The sequence below is a fragment of the Falco cherrug genome, chromosome 13, assembly GCF_023634085.1.
Source record: "Falco cherrug isolate bFalChe1 chromosome 13, bFalChe1.pri, whole genome shotgun sequence".
NCBI lineage: Eukaryota > Metazoa > Chordata > Aves > Falconiformes > Falconidae > Falco > Falco cherrug.
Window position 1 is genome coordinate 13162999 of NC_073709.1, and position 15232 is coordinate 13178230.

Below are 15232 nucleotides of genomic sequence, written 5' to 3' on the forward strand. Positions count from 1 at the left end.
AATAAGTAGCAATAACATAACAATAAGGAATAAGACTCATCAAAATTTGAGAAGCAACTGCTACTAGAAAGGGGAGAGGGGAGTCACTCCAAGATCTGTGCAACAGCTATCAGCACCAGCATAGTCTTGGCACAACATAACTAAATGCAAATTCACAACAACAAATTCCACCTAGTTTTGCACCAGACCCCGTACGTTTTTGGGAGTGGCAGGGCCTGGTGCATAGTTCTGTCTGTAGGAAATTGGTTCAGATTATCCAGGCAGGGCAACCACAGACAGGCAGCTGGGAGCCTACATTTTACCCGAGAAATGTTGAGGAATGAGCCATGGAAGTGAATAGTTAACATTTGCCTTTGCTACATCTTTAGCTTGCTTAAATTTTATTCAGACCTCATTTGCCCAAACAATAAATGCAACTTGGGACAACACTGAAGGTAGATCTGGCTTTTTTATTGGATGAAGAAGAGGGCTGGATTCTGAACAGTGCCATTATTTTGGTAGACAGTGCAACACACACAGCGATTCGTGTTTCAACAAGTTCTTTGCTGTTTATCACCCTGCATTTTTGCAGCTATTTTTTTCCCTATCCCTATACTCTTTAGCTGTGCTGGGCGTCTGAGGATACTGAACCATCAGTATGGTTAACTCAGAAGATACAGGATGCCAAGGCATTTCAACCACACAGGTGCGGAGGCAAGGAAGAGGGTGAATGCAGAGTGAACTTATTAAAGGTGCGTAAATCATCTGCAGAGCTATACAGGAGTCATTTGGTGGAGTGGCTGAGAGCTAGCCATGTCTCATATCATGTCTGAATGAATGAATGTATGAATGTCTGAATGAAAATACACGTCTGAAATGTAGGAAGATTCCAGCCCTGGAAGAACTGCACACAGGGTCTCTGATTTCCAGGAAAAGAGAGGTGGTGATTTTACATTGCTTGTACACATGGTATGTCAGGATTAGGGTGCTAAGAATCCACATGGTATTAAAGAGGTTCACTCACATCGTCATCAGGGAACATCAAACTGAGAGCACCTGGCCAAACCCTACCTTCACACCAGGCTGAAGTGTGGAGTGATTATTTTCCTGAAAACTTTGGACAAACAAAAGATGTTCACACAATAACTCCTCACTGCCTGTTAACCCTATTACTTGAGTTGGGAGGTAGCAAACATGGAAATGAGAGCTGAGGAACTAAACGCAAGGGACTGGGTTGTGCCATGCAGACTGCAGGATTTGGAAACAAAACTGGTCTACAACAGGAAGCCATGGAGAGTCTGTCATTCTCCTTGCCTCAGCATCCCCAGTGCCTGAGAACAGTGGGGAGGAAAAGGCAGCCCAGTTGCAACAGCCTAAACACTTTTTGAGGAAATTTTCCTCATTTGTTCAGACAGAATGGTGGAAGGTGCAGGCACTACATCAGACATAAACAGTACTAGTCTAGAGGATACATTCAGAGCAAGTCAGTGTCATTTTTTGAGCAACCTGAGCAGGAAAAGTTTTGTATCAGTTGGCTATTCCATGCTATACATTTCACAGAATCATAGAATGGTTTGGGTTGGAAGGGACCTTAAAGATCGTCTAGTTCAATCCCCTGCCATGGGCAGGGACACCTTCCACCAGCCCAGGCTGCTCCAAGCCCCATCCAGCCTGGCCTTGAACGCTGCCAGGGATGGGGCAGCCACAGCTTCCCTGGGCAACCTGTGCCGGTGCCTCACCACCCTCACAGTAAAGAAATTATTCCCAACATCTAATCTAAACCTACCCTCTTTCAGTTTAAAGCCATTCCCCCTTGTCCTATCACTACAGGCCCTTGTAAAAAGTCCCTCTCCAGCTTTCCTGTAGGACCCTTTAGGTACACGGCACTGGTGACACAGCCAGGAGCAGTCTGAGGAGTATCAAGAAGGTTTACAGAGCCCCAGCAGCAGCAGTAATGGACTCTGGAGCTTTTTCATCAGTCCTGCCAGTCAAAGGGAAGGGGTTTGAAAGGGTTGGTCAAGTGTGGCAAATCAACAAATGGTTATGGGACTGGTGCCGCTGCCAGGAGTTCAGCTACTTAGGCTGACCATGGGACTCACCTTGAGAAACCTGGTCTACTAGGGGCTGATGGGGTCTGTCTGTCAGAGAAGGGGAAGAGCATCTTTGGTCATAGGCTTGCCAAGCTGTTGAAGAAGGCTTTAAACTAAACTATACAGTTATGTCTTCAGTTTTATCTAGGCTTGCTAGGGAAAGAATGGTATGTATATTGCAGGATGCTCCAGAACTGCTTTTATCCTCTGATATTATTAGTATATTTTCAGTGATGGATCACTTTCTGTTGGTGAGGAAAGTTCTACAAGAGTAGACTTTATTTCTACAATCTCCTTTCTCCAAACCAAGCTCTGGTAAGAGCGGAGCAGTTACAATGCAGAACCAGGCTTCTAATCCTGTTAGGAGAACAAATGGCATTTCACATAATCATGTTTTCTGTGCTAAGAACAACAGAACACCTTCCACTTATTCGGACTACTCTGCTCATAACTGAAGTGGAGATGTGGAGTGAGGCACCCTTGTTCCCAGTATGAAAGCAAGATTTAAGACACATTTTTACTTCACAAAGGAAGTACAGTTTGCAATCATCTGCAGCATGAAACAATGCTCCATGCTTCTTTTATGTTTTGTATTCTGTGAAAAACCCAAGCTGCAGTTCAAAAATTTAATTCTACTGTATATCTTATTTTTAATTATACATCTACAGAGAAAAATCATAAATTGTGAAACTATTAATCTTTTTGTGGTTCAGGAAATTTAAATAACTCAATTCAAGTTAAAAAAAAAATGCCACCAGAAATTAAACTCAGACTGCACAATAATTACCATAATGAAAAATGAGATTCCTAAATGAACCTTTGCCTCATTGTAACAAAACTCCTTTTCCTTCCCTTCATTCATGTATATAGCTGCTGGGACACAGTGTCATGCTGCAACTTGTTCCAAGACCTAACTACATCCATCTTTCTGTTTCTGGCAGAAGCAAGGAAGAGCTGTACCTACTTTCCAGAAAAACACACCCTGCAGGGAAGCTTTCTGGGCAGCCCTGCCAGGTGGCACAGGAACAGGGAAGTGTTTTCCACCAGCTTTCTCTGGATGAGCATTCTTTCTCTAAGGTGCCTAACATCCTGCCAAGCCTGCATCTTCCAGGTATGTGACAAGCACTTGTGCCACAGTGAGCTGAGGGCATATCAGCCAACGGGATTTGGTCAGAAACACCACGGAAAATGTTTACTAAAATTAAACAAGGATGAATTCCCATAAAGGAGGGGAGAGGAAAAAAAATCCAGTTTAGACAAACAATTAAATTAAGAAGGTTCCCCCAAGAATTACAGGCAGATCCTCTAGTTACATTAGACGTGAACTGAAACCTTGCACAACAAAATCCTACTCCTGCTGGCATTAAGACTGAGATACTTAGCATCTGTGCACACAGATCTACAGCACACTAGCAATATTGTCCTCTGCATTTCAAGGATAACATACTAATTGCCTTAAAGTCATCAGCAAAGCCAGAATTCAAAGCATTTGGCTGATAATGTATTCACTATACAACATTGTTTCAAATATCTTCATGTCCTACTGAAAGTCAGAAAGATTCCTTTCTTATCTTCACAAGCTATCTCTTGCTGTAATACAATACTTTTGTGCTTGAGTAAATAGCTTTAGCCTGTTCCCAGAGTTAAGCGCATACAGTAGTTTTCATTGGGTATAAAACCATAAAACTGTACAGCAGAATGGAAACCTTTAGGAAAGTTCTTGGAATAAATAGATGCTCCATCAATTGTCTGAATGGCTGCAATTGTGAAAGCAGAACAGATACGTAAGGACTGGATACTAAAGATAACTTTTGCTCTCAAGAGAGCAGATGCCTTCTTCTATGGTTTATGAAAAGTCAATGAATTAAGTGACTGGACCTCTTCAGCTCTCTTTATAGCCCCCAAACCATATCCTGATCACACCATAATGTTTTTCCTAGCAAAGATCCAGTTAGCATGGGTTCCTGCATCCTTGCATTCATATACAGTCTCGGTCTTCACGTAATTATGAGCAAGTTCCTTCCTGAGGATTTGTCATCCCTCTCTTCTTCAGATATTCCCCCGAAATACACATAACTTCAGCTGGCAAAAGAGTTCTAGTCAGTTATTTCACTGAACTCAAGTCATATGTATTTATTTTTCTAAATAGGCACCTTCCTGCCTTTTGAGGAGATCCAGCAAGGTTTGGTCATATGCTAATAGAAGCAGTAGTTCTTCAGGCTCAATAGCCTAGAAGATTCTCTATGTATGGAGGAATAAGTACAGGGAAAATCAGGGCAGCTGAGAAGCGAGAAGAACATGGCAGAGAAGGAGAGCCATTAAAATAACAGGCCAGAGAAAATAGAAAGAAATGTTTCCTCACATGGAGGAGAATGAAAATGAGGAAAAAGAATGTGAGCAGTTGCTAATGCTAATTTGCCCCATTCCCAGGTACAGTAGCTCTCCTGGGTACCCTAGGGACCACAGGTTGTAACTGATGAAAACACACACATGCCCATGCCCCTGCAGAGGGCAATTCATCCCATCTGCCTTTTTATCTCCAATAACTAGAGAGCACAGACAAGCCTGCTTAGACTGAACACCTACTGTTCTTGATGTGCCATGTACCTCCTTTACCACTCGCAATATGCTAGAGACAGACACTTAGGTCTGCCCTGCTTAGATACCGACATGTTAAGCTACAGAACATATTCAGTGGTGCAGTTAGATTAGAAAAAACCAAAACCCTTAACACTGGTGGGACACATTTCCTTAGAGGTCGAGAAAATAAACCACACTGATTTAACCAGGCTATGTTGCAGAGTCTAACACAATTTAACTACCTGAGGTCACAGAACTGAAGACTGGTTGAGATAGGAAGAGATCTCTGGAAGTCATCTGGTCCAACCTCCTGATCAAGCAGGGCCTCCTGGAGCCAGTCCAGTCATTCTACCTTCACAATAATAATAACTACACACCACACTATAGGCTTTTTCCTTCCAATTTTTTATGGTAAACACAGCAAATAATATGTTCACCACAGGTTCACATTCCTTTTGAAGTTAAAGCTCTATGGGCATCACCCTGGGAAACCCACTGCTGTCCATAAGAAGTGCTTTTCCTCAGCACTGCTCCTCATTCCCACTGGATGAGAAAAAGCTTTCCCTTCAGCTTCCTTTGAGAAGAATCCCCAGAGGTAGGAACAGGGAAAGGCCATATAACACAGCCATTACTGTCCGTCTCCTGCTGTTTTGAGCTGGATTTTATGTGATTTTATGTGCATTTGCTTCCTGCTTCAGCACATAATGGAGAGGATCTATCTGCCCAGAACGATCTGTCACCAGCTTTCCTGCTGCTGAACCGAGCCAGTAAGTCGTTCACATCTTCCCCAGATGTTTCTGTTTTCTGAACTAACAGGAACCGCATGTACTGCTGGCTCTCCCTGAAGACCTGGGCCAGCACAAACAGAGCTGGGGGGGGGGGGGTGGTGATGGTGTGTGTAGAATTCTCCAAATTCTCCACTTGACAAGGCTCTAACAAAGAACCACTCCTGAACCACTGGGACCAGTGCACACAGGTATGACCCATTGGTGAAAATCCCCCCCCACCTTTCAAAGGTTTTAATCCTTTTCAAGTTCTAAATAGCACCACAACAAGCACAGACAATTGAGGTAACAATTAAGAACTACATGCAGCAACCTTACCTATAGCAGTAAGTGAAGTCACCATGCAATTTAAGATGTGGATAGTAAACAGTGCCCTGTTTGCTCACTGAGTTTTAGCACAAAAATCAATATTTATTATAATGATGATAAATCAAAGATCCTAAGCTTTCTCCTCAGTATTTTAAAAACAAATTCCTTGCAAAATACTGTCATCTATTCTCATATGTTTCCAGATATCAAGACAACAATAATAAATGCATGACATGTCTTCAGTCAAACTTTGTAGTCAGGGTTGAAGAGAAGAAAAGCGATAGAGCAACATTTTTCAAATACCTAAGCCCCTTATATGGCCATTACATTTTACTGCATATTTTTTAATTTACTGCATAATGAAAATTAAAATTTAGAGATAGGAAACAAATAATAATTTTTGTCAATCCAAACCTGGATAGGGAAATTCAGGCTACTGAACAACACTTTAAAAATAAACTAGAAATTAGAACCCTACCTTTTTCTTTCCAATGTTTCATTTTTTTTGTAGGTTTTGTTTTGCTCTCTCATCCTTGCTCAGATATAGGTCAAAATCATTTGCAGAAGGCTTGTGTTCCCAGTCTCCAGAATGTTTTCTGTAGAGTCATCAAAAAGAGGTATCAAAATTGTAGTTTAGATTTATTAGAGGCTTTTTTCTATCCAATGCACAAAAACATTTGGTAACAGATGTTCACCAAAATAAGTTCCACTAAAACTGTGCCACAGAAATTATCTCTAAATTTATTAGGAGGTACAACATGTTTTCAGCTTAAATGCATGTGGTTTATTGCCTTTTTAGTTTTGACTACTAAATAGCAGCACTATTCAAAAAGACAGACTTCAGTGAAATACGACTCTTGCATAAACAGATTTCAGTAGTAGCATAGGCTTATATAGTAAAGATAAAAAAAAAGTCCAATGTTTTTCTAGAATATTTCTTTTTGTTTGTCTCTTCCTGCTAAGCTAGATTTTTTATAATGCTTCTTTAAAGGTACTGCCCCCAACCTGTGCTCAGTAACTAACTTGCACTCCTGCAGAGGTACTACGAATTTCTCTGTTGAAACTTGTAATTCCCAAGTCAGTTTGAGTCCATTCTTCAGAAAAGCATACACACATGATTAAATAACAAATCAGAGAGAATCGCCACATCCCTATGCTGGTCTAAAAAATTAGACCACCCCCATTGTAATTCTGCACTTGCAGTTGTTAACTTTCAGCATAGAACCTCAGGGTTCTTTTATACAGACTACAAGAAAACTCCTCTGCCAGTAGCCTCCAAGGCATGACAAAGCCACATATTTTGTTCAGGAACAGAATAAAACATGGGGTTAAAGTTCATAATTAAGTAAAGCTCCATTCAAAGTCCAGTGATCTTGAGGAATATCAGTAAATTTCAAAGACTGGCAGGTTGCTTTCCTTGCCCAGACAAATAAAAGGGCTTTCAGGAGACAAAAAGAGCTTGATCTCTGCCTCCATGCCCCCAAGAATTATTATTATTTTTAATGAAACACATTGAGGACCTACATTGCTGTCAGCTGTCTGCAACTTGGTTTATTTTCAGCTTGTAATATAGTTAATAAAAACCAGGTACAACCCTCATCCTGCTTTAGAAGCACATCTTGGAAATTGGACAGCTCGCTAAAGTCATAATCGAACAAGATTTTAAGATGCATCTAAAGAACCATAAATCAAACTGTTCTTAATATGCCGTAAAAGCATTGTTTATCCATGTGCATGCATTGAAACATCTGATGTTGCACTTTCCCATTTATAGGGAAAGCCAACACTGTTCAGGGAGACCACACACTATGTCACATTTAGCACCTGTTAGGAAAGTTTCAGCATGATTTTAATTATATCCAAGCTCAGTAAATTTCCTTCTCCCTTCTTGCTGGAAGGGTTTACATCAATTAAAATGGTGTATCATGTAAACTGCTTAAGCTCCCAGTGAGCTTCAGTTCGCATCCCAGTTAGTGAATTCCTCTCCTTTTCACTCTCCAGCTACAGCCTTGGTCATGACTGAATAGAAGATGTAGTTTCATAGGTAGCATAGTACCTAGAATTTGATCCAAAAGTCCCTATATTGCTGTCAATAACTCTGATTAATTGCTTGTGCTGCCTATAGAGCTATCCAGTACTGACAGAGACACCGAGAGAGTGGATGGGCCACTTGGCTGCTGTGACACCAGACTTCAGGCTCTTTCAGCATTTACATCTAAAAAGTAAATGCCTAGAAAAGCTGGGAACATGAACTTGGTATCTACATCTACAGTTACGAATCTGCTGAGAAACATGCACATCCAAACCCAAAAGGCTCCATTTATCTCAGGGTACCATCTTCAGGAACCAACATTATCTGGGATCCTGCCCACCTGAATCCCCAGGGAAGAGTGCACACAAGGAGAGAGCCCCTCGGTGAAGCTCTTGCTGGGGATTCCTGTAACCATAAAACCTGTGTGCACATTTCAAGCCATAGCCCTCACAGCAAGCCCACCCCTTCCCTAGGGAAAGAGATGGGTCTAAAGGAGGAGATCCTAGGAAAGTGCTTTACTAATCCAACTTTCAGCTCCAGGAAAGCGTTCATGTCCTAGGGCAATCTTTTCATCAAAATTTGTTCTGAATGCCAAAAATGAAGGAAATGAAAAATGAGTAAATAGCAAATTAAAATCCCATAGCATTTAATTGTGGAATCAACAAAACATGGTGTTCCTGGAACTTACACTGTGCCCCAGGCACCTCAGCAACTGCTGCCTGGCACCACTGAGACTCCTCAGCATCCCCCGACCTGACTGAACGGCAGTTGGGAACCACCAAGAGTCAAAGCAGAAATCCTAGCATGCATCAGGCTTTCTCATTTCTTTCTTTTTTTAATGTTTGCGTTGCTGTCTCCAACATGACTAATGAGAACTCCAACAACTGAAACAACGGATGGGGCTTCCACAAAGCGATACAGTGTCAGACAGAGAACCGCATGGCTGTCACCTCAGTGGTAGCCCAGCATCACCTGTTTCCCCCACATACATCCTCACAGGGTTATCTGCTTATTAGGATACAACTACAGGCTGCCGTGTGGTCTCTGTTTATAGGAAGAATAGTGATGATGCATTTATATAGATATTTTAAATTTAGTTGATGGAGATGCCTCTTCGCAAATCAATACCTGGGAATATTAAAGCTACTTTCATAAGAAAAAAAATTGGATTAATTAATAAGAAAAATATAGTTCAAACTTCACATATTCAACCTGTTAACATGATTTTTTAAAGTTCTTAATTCTCACTCTGTTAACACTGTGGTGGAAACATACTGTTTTCTTTCCTACACCACAAAACCTATTGGCTCTTCCCATCCCTTTAAGGTTACAGGCAGTTTAGAAATTGTGGCTTTTGTGATGTGCAGTGTTCTCTGAACACTTTCACTGACTGGCTTTATTTCAGGACATCAATCTGTTGCCACTTTGCCTCCTTTCAGGCAGTGACAGAAACCCAGAAGATAACTACAGTTAATTTCATGGCACACTACTCACTATCGCACCTGAAATCAGCAGGAAAATCCCCACTGAACTCCAGGGCACCTGGATCCCTCTCTGTATCAGCTAAAGACTGGGTTGAGGGCTTTGTTTATTTTGGTTTTAAACCTAGAAGAACATGAAGGATGAGGAATGCAGAACGATTTGCAAGTGGAGAGTGTCAACTACAGAAGAAATGTCTTAAAAGACTTACGTATATTTCTCAAAATAACAGAGATCAGGTAAATACCACGTCTAAAAAGATTGCTTCAAAGGCTCATGACTCACAAACATTGGCATAAAGTGCTTTACTTGAAGCAATCCTTAGAAGGGTATCCTTTCACACCAGAAACTTTATAAACTATTCTGCAAAATTTAACAGAGAATTCCATCCGTGCTGAAAGACCATGTGTTTCTCTAAGGCTGCTCCAATGCCTGCAATATCAAGAATTACTTAACGTGTCTCTGAATGAGATATATCCTTTTGAAATCTGTCAATAACAACTGGAAAATCGATTATGCCACTGGAAAAAAGAAAATGTGGATTTGAGCAATTGGGCTGCTTCATACCCAGGTTTCCACGTCAACTGTACTGTATCACAATAATATTGAGTGAAATACTACCTGACTTGACCAGCGCAAGAAATATTATTTTTTTTTAGCCTTTAGGACACTCTGAAAAAATGCAGATGCTCCCCTTAGTTACAAAAGCTTATACTAGAGATAAGAAGGCATGCCATCTGATGAAATAGGTAAGTAATTAGAAGTAGTTTGGCAGGAGGATGATCGAGAAACTCAGCAAATACAGCATTACCTCCCCTCAGTTGTACATACTGTATGCATTAAGCATTACATATAATGGATGTTGTATATAGTCATGAAGATACCAATGCAGGAAGTAAATGCTAAACTAAGGTTCCAAACTTGTCCGTTTCTGACTGCCATGTGTCAGAAAAACTGGAATAAAAATCAAAGCCAACTCCAGAGAGAAGTCACACAAGAGCAACACTGAAATACAAGAATTTGCTAAACCCCTTGGAAACTGAAGTCCTGGAGATGTACACAGCTCTGCTGAGGACTTTATTTTTATGGACACCGTCCCTTCTGGCCACTGGGCCCCAGTTGTCTCAGGTCAAACTTAGTGACAGGCCTGCGGTTCCTGCTGAATGTCCTGCCTGTCAGCTTTGCAGAAAAAGCACTCCACAGCCCCTGCAATATTGCCTCCAAAGCTCACTGGTTTAAGGTTACATTTTGACTTCTCCTTACTTGGAATACGACTGAAAATACCACTTGTTTTGGCAAGAAACCTAGAAGAGATTCAGTGTAGTAAGTGTGAGCAGACCAGCTATTAGCATCTCAGCAGGAGCCATTCAGGGATGTGCTTTGGTCTCCTCATACTTAATACCTAAGATCAGTCTTGTCTGGAATTTCTCTCCCCTTCCCGCTCCCACAGGAGTTACTTTACTTTTTAGTGAACGAGTACCAAATTCAGAAAACCGAAGAAAGTCAAACATACAACAGATGGGTATTAATCAAGCCTGTTTGAGGACTTCTCTCCAAACCATAACCCTTACTTAAAAAAAGCCCCCTCAAAAGATGAAACCCCACCTCCAGACACAGACAGCTCTTCCCCCTGATCCCTCCCCTTCAGCCACAGACTCCCTAGAAGCAGATATGATGGTTTGGGGACACCAATTACAACCATCTCTCTTAGAAATAAGGTTGGTGGACTATGAGTTGATTTCTACTGACTCAGTAAACTCTTTAGAGCTCACAAGCTCAGTTTGAGAAACCAAGGCAAAGAAAGCTAATCCATTAATCTAGCGCATCTTTTACCTTTTTCTTTACCATCTGCCTGCCCCAAGTTGAATGTGTAAGGGCTTCCAAAAGGAACTGGCAGCTCTACATCAGGATGAGCCTGCAGTCTCGAGCAGGATTATCATCTAACATTTCCTTTCCACCATCGAAGGTATCTAGCAATACCTTGTATTCAACAGGTATTTTTCCTATCTTTCCTCTCAGAGGAAGATCCCATTAAGTGCTGAACTGTGGCAGTTCCCTTTCATGAAGCAGTTTTAACTGTGCACTTAGAAGTTAGGATAAAAAAGGATGGGCAAGTAGAGTCTTTCTCAAGTTTTTGCCTCACACATGGACAGAAATTTCAAAAGGTTCACAAAGTAACTGAGTTGCTTACTGTAGCTACAAAGTGCACTAAGTTATAGCTATTTTAATTTCTCTGTTAAACTTACAGATATATATCTCCACCCAAATATCTTTATATGTATATGCACACACAGAGACACAGAAACTGTGGTCCCCATACAATTTCTTCACATGTAATTACAATTTGACATTCAAAATAAGACAGGATCCATAGCATTCTTACCAGAGTAAATCCAGCACAACACAGAAATCAGCATGCTGCAGTGCAGGTGAACCCAATCAGCCTGTTTGCCTTTACCCGATACCACCGTAGATATACTAAACATTTGCTTCTCTTCTGCTGCTCACTGATATAAGAAAAACTCCTTCATTCAAGTTCCTTTTCTAGTCTAAATTTAAGGATTAAACATTCCCCCTCCCCCCCAAGAATTTAAGAGCAGAACACCCCTCAGCTTTCATTTCAGGCTAGCAATTAATGGAGCAGATGGCAGCTGCTGGTAGTCAGCGCTAACTGCCTCGCACCCGCCCCATGCCTTTCATGCAGGCCCCTCAGTGAGGTTTTTAACTAAGTGCTGCAAGCAGTTCTGGAGGAAACTGAATAAAATATCGGCAGTTAAAATATATCCTTCAAATCTAAACTTCCGCAGTGTTCTCACACTAGTGTTGTAGCTTGATTTTAGCACTCATCTGCTCAACAGTTGCAAGCTCTTCCCACAGGAAAATGGCGGTTGATAGGTAATGCATTTGAAGTGTCTTTTCTACCTTGTATTTTCCCCACATACATTTAAAGTTAGTGAGCAGAAACAGAAACTTTTTTTGAAGTAGGAAAGAAGAAAAAAAAAACATTTTCATGTCACTGTCACCTGCCAGAAGGTGCCCCAGAGGAGGGCTCGGTGGTGGCTGAGGGAGGCCCTGGCCAGTCCCCCGCGCCCTGAGGGGAGCCAGGGCCCGGCTCGGGGGGAGCCCTGCGTGTGGGCAGCGACAGGCTCACGACTTAACACGCCTCCTCACCAGGAGTTACCAAATCCCACCTACCTTTGGCTGGCTTTCCCAGGGACAGCTTCCACATTCCCTCTTTTAACTGAACACTGGCAGATGCCACAAGCAGACATGCCGGCTTGCGATCAGCCACCGCCGCAGCACCTGTCACACACAGGCTCCCCCAACACAGACATGGCGTGTGAAGCCGGTCACCCTTGCAGCACCCACTCACTGCCCCCACAGCACCGACTCACCCCTCCTTCGCCTCTTGGCCAGCAGCAGCCACAATCTCAGCCCATCCTCCAGCAAACTGCAGCGACACGCTCCCCAGCCACCAGTGCACACGCCCAAAGGCACCTTCCACGAGCTCTCTGGGAAGCTTAGTCCCATCACAGGCACCAAACCACCGATTCCCTGCTGGTGGGGCCCACCTGAACCTGCCTCCGGGCTCGTTGGGCTGCTGGCCACACCTGCCTGGTTGCTGGCCCACAGCTGTGGGGGCCCCACCTGGGCGCTGGCCGCCGCTCCCCAGCTGGGGCAGCGCTCACAGCCGTGCTGGCAATGTGGCCGCAGGTAGAGCTGGGTGCCTGCTGGCGCGTGGCACAGGCCCTCCGACCGTTCCAAACCAGCCTGGGAAGGCAGCCTGCTTCCCGAGGCTTTGGCCTCCCGCACGGCTCTCCAGGTGCCGATGGAAGGAGTAAAAGAGGCCTAAAAAGCGACGCCGACTCACACGCTTACCGCCACACACGTGTGCTCCAACCAGTTGGCGCCTGGCTGAACCTTGGCATGGTGCTGCCAGTGGCCGCAGGGCCACAGGCCACAGCCGCCCCATTTCCCAGCGCCGGCCTGGCCACGGGGCTGCTGCCGCCGGCTCCGGCGGATGGCGGCCAGGCCCTTGGAACGCGCCGTGAGCTCCCCGCAGGCGCTGTGCAGAGCCATGCCTTGCTGCCTGATGTGCTTCTTCAAACACTCCACATGGGTGAAAGAAGCACCGTCAGCTCTGTTTTTTCACATGGGGAAATAAGTCAGGGGTGAGGGGAGGAATAAATACGATAATGTAAAGGCTGGAGAAAAATTCTGTGCTGTGCAATAGGCTAGATTGATCATAAAACTCCCCCTCTGGTCAATAAACTGATGTCCTTTACAGATATCACGTCTGACAGAGAACTAACTAAAAGTATTGCTCAAATGACCATACAGGTCCAGGTCCCATTGTTAGGGTTTGGGTTCCCCCCCTCCCCCCCAGTCTATTTTTCTGAATGTCTCCCACAACAGCTGCAAAGACCTGACTTCTCATTTCCTGAATCAACGTGTTTGATCAGGTGGGAATGGCTGTAAAAGGGCTGAGAGCAGCGTGCTGCTGCTGAACCAGGTATCAGGATGTACAGAAGCAAATGTCACACAAGCTCAAACAGGTGCTTCTAAAAATCTCAAAAATCTCATCCAGGCACAAAGCCGGGGTCTCACTGATGTCTAGAGGCTATTTTGCCACATTCTCAATGGCACCAAAGATGTCACAGGTAGGCTTTATTGGGACAAATGAAGTGAAACTACTCTTTAGTAAGACAAACACTTCAAAAACAAAGAAAACGTCAAATGACCATGAGCTCACACATTCAATTATGGTCTTTTGTGCCAGCGTGCACTGGTAATTCTTACTCAGGGATTTGTGATGAATGTACCAGGAACATTGTTTTGCTTGAAACCACCAATACCCACACACTGGTGGTATCAAACCCAACACACAGTCCAGCAATGCTTTTGTGTGAAGCCCTTGCTGCACTTCAAAGTGTTGCTGTAGAAGCATTCTGCTCTTTTATTTTGAAAAATTTAAATTCTATTACTGCTTTAAGACAGCGTATATGATTTTATAGGGCACTATATAAGCTGGCCTAGCATTCTGAAAACGAGCAATCCTTAACTCAGAGGCACAGTCAGGAGCTTTGCAAATGACTTTTCATTTCTTCATAAATTATCCTCTTCCAAGATTAGCAAAACACAAGTTAATTGCTGAATCCACTTTGCTGATTTGCTACATTTTTCTGAACAACAAAAAAAGCCCTCTCCTACCTGAGGGCTGAAATTTCATCAGCCATGTTGATTACCTTTATTCATGAATTAGAAACCTGACCTTAAGTTTAGTAGATTTAGTAGATTAAGAAGTACAACCACATTCATGCCTATATCCTTGACACATGTTTAGGTTACAATATTCCCAATCAATATTGTGTGGCTGGTTTTTTTGGCTCATACAGGTAGGCAGTTGAAACCAGCTCATAATTCATCTTAATAAACAAGACATATGAAGAGTGGACAGACAGTGTTTGCATGCGTGTAACTTGGGTACGTAGCTAAGTAGCTTACCCCACAGTCACATCATGGGTCAACAGCACCACCAAGCACGGAGCTCTGTTCATATTCAAGTTCACACTGGACATCGCTCCCACAAATATTTCCAGAATGACTGGTTGTTTATTTTAATGAAATGAGTAAAATATTTCCTCAAAAAAAATTATTAATGTTTCACATTCTTAGTTCTAGTGCTTCATTTACCAGTGTCACATATGCATGGGTTACACAAACATAGATGGGGCCAGAAAAGCTTACTTTTTTTTGCATTGTCAAGGCAGTTTGATTTGTTTCTTCTCCAAGGAACTTGGGAGCCTGTAAGAAGGAAAAGTGCTGGAAAATAAGAACATAACCTTGTGTACAGAAGGAAAAAAAAGCAAACAATAATGTTGGCCCTTCAGTCAGAGTCACTCCTTCTTCAGTTTGCACTGGATGAATGCTGCAATAGGATTTTAGTTGTCAGATTACTGCAGGATTTCCTGATTTGG